The sequence below is a fragment of the Zalophus californianus genome, chromosome 13 (genome assembly GCF_009762305.2).
Source record: "Zalophus californianus isolate mZalCal1 chromosome 13, mZalCal1.pri.v2, whole genome shotgun sequence".
Taxonomy (NCBI): domain Eukaryota; kingdom Metazoa; phylum Chordata; class Mammalia; order Carnivora; family Otariidae; genus Zalophus; species Zalophus californianus.
In genome coordinates this window covers 52,672,977-52,683,075 of record NC_045607.1, presented here as the reverse complement: position 1 = coordinate 52,683,075, position 10,099 = coordinate 52,672,977, and positions in this window count along the sequence as shown.

Sequence of the window (10,099 nt, the reverse complement as noted above, 5' to 3'; positions counted from 1 at the left end):
CTCCGGAGGGCTTCATATGGCCGCCCAGTCGCTCGTTGACACTTCGGACCCCCCCACCTTCCCGACCACGGGTCTGGCTATCTCCTTACCACTCCTGTCAACCTCCCTTGCTGGGCTCCTTCAGCTTCCCTGTCCCTCCCTTTCCAGTCTCTTCTGGGAACACACTTCTATCTCTTCTATCAAAACACACTGCTGTCAATAAGGCAGAGAGTTTTTAAACCTTAAGAGGAATGTTTGTCAATGTGTTTCCTCTCTAGGGTTTTCTTTTAAACCTTGTCATTTGGATGTGAAGGAGGCTGCCTTCTTTTAAGGACATAGCTGTAAAAGCAAACAAGTAAAGGATGTATCATTTATAACCCAGGGGTGAGAGGGTACGAGAGGCAGATTTCACTCCCTCTGAAAGCAGATTACCAGGGGACTGATCTCTACTTCCTATTCTTTAAAACAAATTAATATCAAGTAAAATTGACTTTTGCTCTGTGGACAGCTCTATAAAATTCAGTACACGTATAGATCTGTGTTACCACCACCGCAACCAGGAAACTGTGTTTCCTTCTCTCTCCCAAACGCTCTCCGGCTCCCTCTCCATTGCCATGCCCCCCTCGCCCCCCTGGCCCCCCTGGCCCCCGCCCCCCGCCCCCTGCGCTATAGCAGCCCCCGTCTGCTCTCCATGGCCACAGATGTGTCTTCCAGACAATGTCATATGAGTAGAATCATGCAGAGCGCAGCCTTATGTCATAGCTGTCTTATGTAGTACATCCACATACATTGAAAACGCTGTTGGACGATGCTATCATTTTTGCTTTCAATTTACAAAAAAAAAATTAACAGCAAAAAAATAATGTATTATATTTGCCCATATATTTATCATTTCTGTTGCCTTTCTTTCTTTCTTGAGGATCCAACTTTCTTTTTGGTACCATTTCCCTTCTTTCTAAGGAATTTCCCTTCCCAGTTCTCTTGGAACATGTAGGCTGGACAAAAAACTGAGAATTCCTTCATCTGAGAATGCCTTTAATTCACCTTCATCCCTGAAGAATATTTTTCCTGGACTTAGAATTCTGGGTTGACAGTTCTTTTCTTTCAGCACTTTTAAGATGTTGTTCTACTTTCTTCTGGCTTTCTTGGTTTCTGCTGAAGACATTCCAATGGTTCCCCTATATGTAATGCTCCGTATGTCTCAGGTTTTTTTTTTCTTTTCTTTTTTTTCTTTTCTTTTATGTTTTTTAATCTGTAGAATCCAGTAATTAGATTATGCTGTGTCTGGGTGTTCATTTCTTTGACTTGATCACCTTTGGGTTTAATGAGCCTTTGAATCTGTAGGTTTGTGTCTTTTGGCCAAACTGAGACAGTTTTCAGCCATTAGGATTTCAAATGCTTTTTCCTCTCTGTGATCTTTCTGGAGCTTTCCAACCTTGCCTTTTCAGCCCTTGGGCCGGAAAGCTGTTGTTTTGCAGGGACTCCGCTTACCTCCAGGACCAAAAGGTGAGAGGGCCGATGGAGATAAAAGGGGTTTCCCCACCCTTGAGACAGCAGCTCTTATTGGGGTGCAGAGTCTGGCTCCTGCAGGTCCCCATCACTGCTGCTCTTGTCACCACCACTTGGGTTTGAGGCTGGTACTAGAAAATGTGGGGGGCGGGCAGACTAAGCAACTTCTCCTACTTTTTTTTGACCATTCACTGTTTTCTTCCCCACTTTCTGACCACAGGGCTTCTGGAGATGCCTTCGTCCAGCCCTGATGCCCACTCATGGGTTTCAGATTTCGATGAATTCAGGCCAGCTGGGGCATACAGGAGGGAGGAAAAAATGGCGAAATAAGGCCATTTCAGTAGCACTCCGAATCCTGGTCTTTCTTCTCAAGCTTCTGGTAGACTACTTGCTTTTCAGAGCCCACAAAGAGCTGACCCATGCGTTCTATCCAGGTGTGCGACCACAGCCTCCTTCGCCTCGTCATAAGGCTGGCTTTGACTTTGGTATTTAGCAAAGGGCTCCATCCCACAACCTTCATCCCCTATACCTTCCTCTCTTCTGTTAGTAGTGCACTGATCACCTACTAAGGACCACAAGCTGCAGGCTAGAGAAACAACCCATCTTTAAGGTATTTAGAGCACAGTTCCCACATGAGACACAGCTCCTGGATCTCACCCATGTCCTGGCTTTTCCCCCTCTGTACTTAGGCTCACAGATCTATGCGAAGTGAGTGGATTCTGTTACCTCCTTGAAAAAACAAGTCTGCATGTGAGCCTGAAACCATCCCCACATGTGAGCTCTGTGGGTGAGGCGCAGGGCTTCGGAGAGAGTCAGAGTTTTCAAACACACAGGTTTGTGGTTTCTGAAAGAACAAAAAGCAGAAAGCATAACATCTTGCAGGATTACTTTCTGCTGAAGACCAAGTGATGAGACATCTGAAAATAATCAAATAAGTGTCTTGTTTTCAGCCTGCAAATGACTTTGTGAAACTTTGGAAGGAAATTCTCCACTTAAGAGAAGAAAAAAAAAAAAAAACAAGAAAAATGGAAATTGAGATCATGAGGAAGAACAAAGATGGGGAATTATGAGAGTGCTTTGAATTGTTAATAGCATTTGTATTTGTAAAAATGAATCTAAAAACCTGGAAGTGGCCTAATCACTTTAAATCACCTTACATAGCACATACCCAAAACCCTGATAACCTCCAGCTTCAGTTGCTTATGACCATTTTCTGGAGCATTCCAAAGACCTGAAGTTGCCACACAATGCGCAGAACTCTGGATTCAAAATTATTGAAGACTTTGATATTTTTTTTCCTTATAAGCTCTTACATTTGGAAAGAAGTCAAGGTACAGTCTAACCCCAGAGGATCACAAGATATTGAACTTTTTTTTTTTAATGTTATCAGCCAAGAAAACAGAAATTGAACTGAACATTATAATGAGGAAAGTAAAGAAGGGCAAAGAAAAGGCTGAAGGTGGCGTGTATAAAAGACAAAAGTTGAAGGAGAGGGTGCACCTCAGGAGGAAAAGTTCTGCTGGTCGAGGTAAGTCCCAGGAAGGCAGGTTGATGAAGATAATGGGAGGCAAATGAAATTCAACGTCATCAAAAAACCCAGGCTCAGGTAAGGAGAGACTGGAGCAAAGAGAAACTTCCCCGGGGCTGCGGTGGTTAAGGGTGACTTCGTGTTCCTATAGCATTTCATTAATCTACAAGTCAAGTGTTGCTAATATCCAGCGTGGATGACAGGCAGTTGTACTTTGTGAATTTCTGGTTTCTAATGATGCGTTTGAGCTTTATTTTTTACAGCTGTCCTTGTCTTAATCCTGTACTTTTTTCCCCCTCCCCACTGAGGTTTAATGGTTTCTAGTTCTATATCGGCATTTTAAGCCGCATGCCGCCCATCAGGCCATACGCGGCTTCCAAAGGTTATGGCGTTTGGGTTGCCATGAGTGCTCCGGAAGGACGAGTGCTCCGGTGAACAGCACAGCAAACCCTCTCGTAGGATGGGAACGCGCCAGCGCAGGACCAGGGCGCACGCTAGGAATCGAACCAAATGCCTTTTGCAAACAGCAGCTCAATGAGGATTCCTGCCATGAGGCAAAATGCTTGGAAAGTTACTATGCACTGGCATCACTGGGTTTGGGGTCAGCATGCTGAAACCGGGACTCATTATGTTCCTACCATGCCAACTTGGTGCAATTAGCCGAACATGATAATTTCCCGAAGCCATATGTTGATCTTTAGGGGAGGAGAGGCTTCGGATGCCTGATGGCTCTGAGCTCTGACCGGCATGTCCCAGCTTTGAGCACATTTCCGTAAATCAGGGTAACGGCAGGCACACAGCAATCAAAGGTGAGGTAGGAGAGCCGGCCCGGATAGAGGCAGGAAACAGAGCAGGGCTGTGTACTTGTTGACTCTTGCAGGGACTTGGCTTTCTTCTTCTTCTTCTTCTTCTTCTTCTTCTTCTTCTTCTTCTTCTTCTTCTTCTTCTTTTTTTCCCAAGGAAGATTTCAGAGAAAGGTCAAGGGAGCACCACCGTGTGCAAGGTTGTTCCTTCCTCCCCCCCACCAAAATAAAATCAATGGAAGGACCTAGAACACAATAAGTTATGTTCCAGGGCTCTGTGGCCTGTATTCTCATTGGAGACCTATCAATGTGAACTAGCACTGTTGGGAAATCTCTTCAGCTAGCCCTGTTAATCAATACCTCTGTTCATTATATGTCTCTGATGAATACGGGTAATGATTGGGTGCCCGAGAGTCAGGTGACTAAAAATAACTGTGCCTCACTGAAGGTCGATAGATGTCCCCCCCAGTATTACTGCAGGCAATTCAATATTCGCTGCCGCCCCTCCCGAGTGCCCACCGATGCGCTCCTCTCTGGTCTTCATTGATAGATCAGCTCTGTCCTCAGAGCAGCTTTATTAAATTAGTAGCACTTAATCTACGGTCATATTGTCAACTGACTGCGGGGCAACCTCACGAGAGCCACTGGCCGCGACCCAGGCAGTTTTGATTAGCTTTGTGCCAAGAACTGTCTTCACGGGTGCCTCTTTGCTAAACAGGAGGATTTCCACCATTTAGTAACGTTTAAGACAATTTTTTTTTTTTTTAAGAAGAAGGAGCTGTTTGAGGGAGAATTCTTGCCAATTACAGACGTGTTATGACAGATGAAAAGATCGTAATTACGCTTGGATTCCCTGCAGGAGTGCGTTAATACATCCGTGACATTTAATAACCACATGTGTCAACGGAGGTTGACTTCTCCAAAGTTGTTTAACCTACCGTTTCTTTGCCCTGACCCCCAAACCCAGCTAGGGGTGCTCAGAGGAAATCGAGGAGGGAGACCCCTCAGGGCTCGCTGGCTGGCAGCCTTGCTGCCCTGGGAGGGCCCCTCAGTCCGTGGCACCCGAGGCCGGCTGGACAGTTCCTCGCTGTGGGCCCGATGACAGCCTGTCCCGCCCCTTGCTGGCCAGAGGCCCAGGGCCCGGGCTGCCGCGGAGTCGGGGTAGCTCATTTCCCTGGTGATGCGCCGGACGAACTTGGTGCAGTGAGTGCCACAAGCTGGGGAGATGGGCAAGTCCAGCGCTAGGGATGGAGAACAGAAAAATGCCAGCTTGGAAAGGAGACTGCAGGAAAAGTTAGTCTGGGGTAGCCACCTTTTTTTTTTTTAAAAGATTTTATTTATTTATTTGAGAGAGAATGAGAGATAGAGTGCACGAGAGGGAAGAGGGTCAGAGGGAGAAGCAGACTCCCCGCTGAGCAGGGAGCCCGATGTGGGACTCGATCCTGGGACTCCAGGATCATGACCTGAGCTGAAGGCAGTCGCTTAACCAACTGAGCCACCCAGGCGCCCATGGGGTAGCCACCTTTTTAGCTAAGAGGTGGGGGTGATAGTAAACAATGCTGAGTCAAAAGCACCTTCTATATGCTTCTTCCCCTTGTCCCTCAAGTAGGATGACAGGAGGAGGAAATGTCACTGATTAGGACATCTGTCCTTCTGCTAGTTTTATTTCTAGATTATAACAAGCACAGGCTGCAGAAAACCACGGCCCAGGGAATATAAACTGAAACACAAGCATTTAGTCTGAAAACAAAATATATAGTCATCATCCTGTTGGCTACGGTCCACAAATTTCAAAGGGCGGGGGAGGGAAGACAATGTATTTGTAGACAGTTAAGTGGCAAAGATACCTAAGTTCTTCCTTTGGTCTTTCTTTCCTAAAAAGAGCTTGGGCAAAGGGCTTTGTGTGTGTTGCGGGGCGGGGGGGGGGGGCAGGAATTCTGGAGAGACACAGAAAAGTCATCCCTCAAAGGATGGCTTTGGTGAGGAAGACTCTGAGCAATGTCTGCTGGGCTCTGTCGGGACTGGCTAGAATTTTCATAGCTCTGACTCAGCTTCGCCATCTGAGCAAGAGACGGGTTTGATCTTCCTAAGGAGAGTATTCAGTAATACCAGGATTCAGTCCAAACAGGAGACTGACTCTGAGTTATACAACAAGTGTGCTTCAATAGGGGGAATTGCCGTGTGAGCTGAAGTGTTACTAAGTGTATTTTGTAAAGGTCTATCGGAGTTGGTTGAGTTTCTTCAAATCAAGAAGGGAAGAAGAGGTCAGTGACTGATAAATCTTTAATATAAAAATTGTACAAGAATTCTGATACAAATTACAAGAGGTATTTGGACAAAATATGAATAAAATTCCATTTACATCCCCAAACCCTTATGCATTTTATGCAAAAGACATACTGTAGACAGTTATAGTACAGAAAATACAACAAAGGAAATAGCAAATAAAAAACTTTTAATTCCCTTAGACTACTAATCAAAACAAACCAAAAAGCAAAACAAAACAAAACAGAAACAAAACCCTTGTTCAAGGTAATACAGTATTTCTGAAGCTACCAACGTCACGAGTATTACATGGGCGGATGCAAGCCGTCCCCGTCCCTTGGTGCAGCTACCGAGTGGAGCGCAGACTTTGGCTCTGCAACAGGCTTTAGCAGAAGAGACTGGTTTGATGCAGATGAGAACAACACAAACAAAAAGAAAAGCCCAGACCCCCCAAACTCTGGGGGAGGGAGAGGACCTATCTTGGTGAAAATTCCTTTTCGTCAAGATATTTCAATTCCCTTTGACCACTTTTGCTGTCAAATATGCAGGTCGAGTCAAATGTTTTTGTTATCGAGACACACCGGTGGGCTTGAGGTGGATTAGAAAGTTATGTGTTCTCCCAACTGTGTGAAGGATCTTGCTAGTTCTGGAAGGACTAGCCCCTGATCTGGAGGGGAGAACAGAGAGCTTTCCTTCCCAGAGCCTCAGCTTGCCTCCAGCTTTGAGGAAGGGCCCAGGTGGCCTCAAACCAAAGTCTCCTTTTGGTTCCTTGACCTTCCTTGACCCTCTGACCTCCATGTACCCACATTTAGCTCTCCTGCACTTTGTTTTTTACTGGCACTAGTAGGAAAATGGTAAGATTTCTCTGCAGGGCCGCTGAACCAAAGTTTGCACAGGAAAGAGAGTGCACCATATATTATAAATCTTAGATAGTCATATCAGGTTAATACATAATACTAGAACATCTCATTCGCTTAATTCATGTTATGTAAACCCTGGACAGGGTAGAACACACACATGTTTCCGAAGTGATCAAAATCAGGACGAAGGAGGGAGTGTTCTACCTTCTTGCTTCAGAAAAGAATTTTTTTTTAAGGGGTAGGTGAGATCAGAAGGAGAGCAAAGGGCAGGAGTGGAAGGGTAATGGGAAAGTGGGGGAGAGTAAGATAGGCAATGAGAGGAATGGATTACTCTGTACAGAGACATGCAAAAACGCTCCAAATTGAGTACTAGATGAAAAAACAAAAAACAAAAAACACACAAAAAAAACCACAAAAAACAATCAACCTTGGTTTATACATCTCAAGTGAACCTATTAACTCAGCACATTGTCTGGGAGTTCAGGAGCATCATACCTCGGGAACCAATGCTTCTCCAGGCTACCGCACTGAGTCTCACGGGGCGGGGAAGCTTTGTGTCCTAGCCTGGTAAAGGCAGGCAGGCGGCTCACCTTGCACGGGGACTACCCAGAGGCCTGGGGTTTTCTCCCCCCTCTTTTGGAAAACACTTGCAGGACCAGGTGAGAGGGGCTCTCCCACATAGCCAGGGGCTCCTCAGAGTCACCTGTCAATCCTTGCGTTCCGCAACGGAAGTGCGCGGAGCCGGGTAATAATGGATTGATTCGCTATCTTCGTTGTGCATCGTTTCAACATCACATTTGGCAACAGGAAGCCTTATAAAGTCTTGGTATAGCACTTAGATACTCTCTCTCTTCAAGAAATATATTTTTATACTATCTACTTCTCTCCATTTTTGTTAAAATACCTCTTTCTCCTCTTCCTCCCCTTCAAAGATTTTTTTTAAATGAAACTTAAAAAAAAAAACATTAGAAATGTCCTCAAGCATCCCTGTTATTTCAAGGGGGAAAGCTAATATTAGTTAGCAGATTCTGTGCAATTTTGGCAACTGAGTTTTTAATTCATTTAAGATTTTATTAATATGTTTGATAAATGATTGTAATATATACATACTGGGGGAACTTAAACAACATCAAGCCAACTGCTTTTTCTCTGACCCCAAGAATCCTCGCTCAAAGTGCTTTTCTTCCCAGTCCTCAGACAGGCTAATGAAATTATTTCGCACAAATTTGTCAACAAAGACCTGTTAAGCTTTCTATGTCTAAGTCTCCTGCTTTTCTCTCTCCAAAAGTCCACATCAAAGATGACACCTGCATGCATCGCATTTGTTTGACAAATACATTTGCCATGTGACTGTTCACAGCGGGTGGTGGGGGGTGTCAGCAACTTCTGTCACACCTGCTACCAGACGGAGAGCGGGGAGGAGGCACGGAGTCCCCTGGCTCCTTGGAGAGGACGTACAAATCGATCTTGCGCTTCACTTAGTCACTACCTAGCCACTTTCCAACCATTATCGAGCAGTTCAAAACAGTTCACTAAACAGTAACAGCAACCACTACTTACACGTAATTCGGGCTCAAGGTATTTTGGAATACAACATTTTCGTGTGTTCCTCCTTTGTACCTTTTGTCCCCACGTCACTTGTCACTTGAGTCTGTAAAGCTCACTATACTTGTAGTTATCAAAATTCTCCCAAAGTGGAGAATTTACCTTTTACATATAGGGTAGTTCCTGTTTTAGTGATTAAAGTAAAAAGTCCCATCACCTCCCCTGCCCCCCTCCCCCCACCCCCTGCTATTTTTTAGATTGTCAGTCCAGTCTCACAAAATCAAGGTTAAGCTGTCGTGTTACACTATGGATTCCGAGGTGGTCATTTCAAGGTACTTGCTTACCACCATGCACAACCAGTTTGTCTCCAACATACACACTTTTGGAAGGGAAAGGAAAATATCGTAATGCTTTTTCCAGAATATGGGGTGATCTAATTCTGCTCTGCCACTGACTTGTGGGAAATTTTGCTCCAGCTATGGGGGGGGGGGCACACCCAGTACTCCTTAAATGAGTGGGCATGGAATTGCAGTACTTGTTTCTAAAGACACAAAGAATGCTGTCACGGGGTCTCTCTGCTGACCCTTTATTTAAGAAGTCATCTTGTTACTGTCCACTTAATAGCTGGAGAGGGCATCGGAGAGGCAGCCTTGGGCTTACCAAAGACGCAGCTTAGTAAGGGTGTGTGTGTGTGTGTGTGTGTGTGTGTGTGTGTGTGTGTGTGTGTGTGTGTGTGTGTGTGTGTGTGTGTGTGTGTGCGCGCGCGCGCGCACGTGCACACGCACTTGTATGTTGGGAGGGGAGGGAGAGAGGGAGGGGGAAGGAAAGAAAGGGAGAATTGTGACTGTGTGTGTACATCAGGGAACTCAGTGGGAAAGCTGAGCCCTTGTACTCCATTTCCCCTTCACAAGGGATAAACAGGCAATTACGCATCCTTTTATATTTGATGGCCAAGTGCTGAACTGGAAAGCGCACTATTAGTTTGTGTCCCTTCAGGGCCAGGGCAATAAGTAGCCAGGAGAGCTGGGGCTGAAGCAGAGAGGGTGTTGTCTGCTGTTAGTGTGACAGTCTTGTCAGCAGCATTCACATTACTGGAAGGTAATAAAGTGACAAGTAAGTTATTAGAAAGATATGAGGTGAAATTGAACTGAAGCTTCTCGCTGCTCAGCCCCAGCTTTTTCCTTTCCTCTTTTGTAATGGTCCACTATTTGTTACAAACTGAGCCTTGTCTTGATACTCTATATAGAAAAGATTTTTTTTTTTGCAGTAAAGGTCAAATGAATTTACGATAACACTTTAGAAAAGAATAAGGATGTTTTATAACAATAGAATGTTGCTTCAAAAAATATATATAGCATTATAATGAACAATAATGCAGATCCAATTTGATGTACTTGTAAAAATGCTCCTTTAAAAAAAAAAACCTTTATTAGGCACTTGGAGTTTTTAACAAATGCCCAAAGACAGTATCTGATGTCCAGTTATTGCCACATGACCACAAACATCATCTCGGGCATGATGTGGAAAGAAGGGGGATGATGGAAGGACACAAGGAAGGATGGGTGTTTGGGCCAGAGTGATGTAGACTAATTCAGCTGTCAGTTTTACAG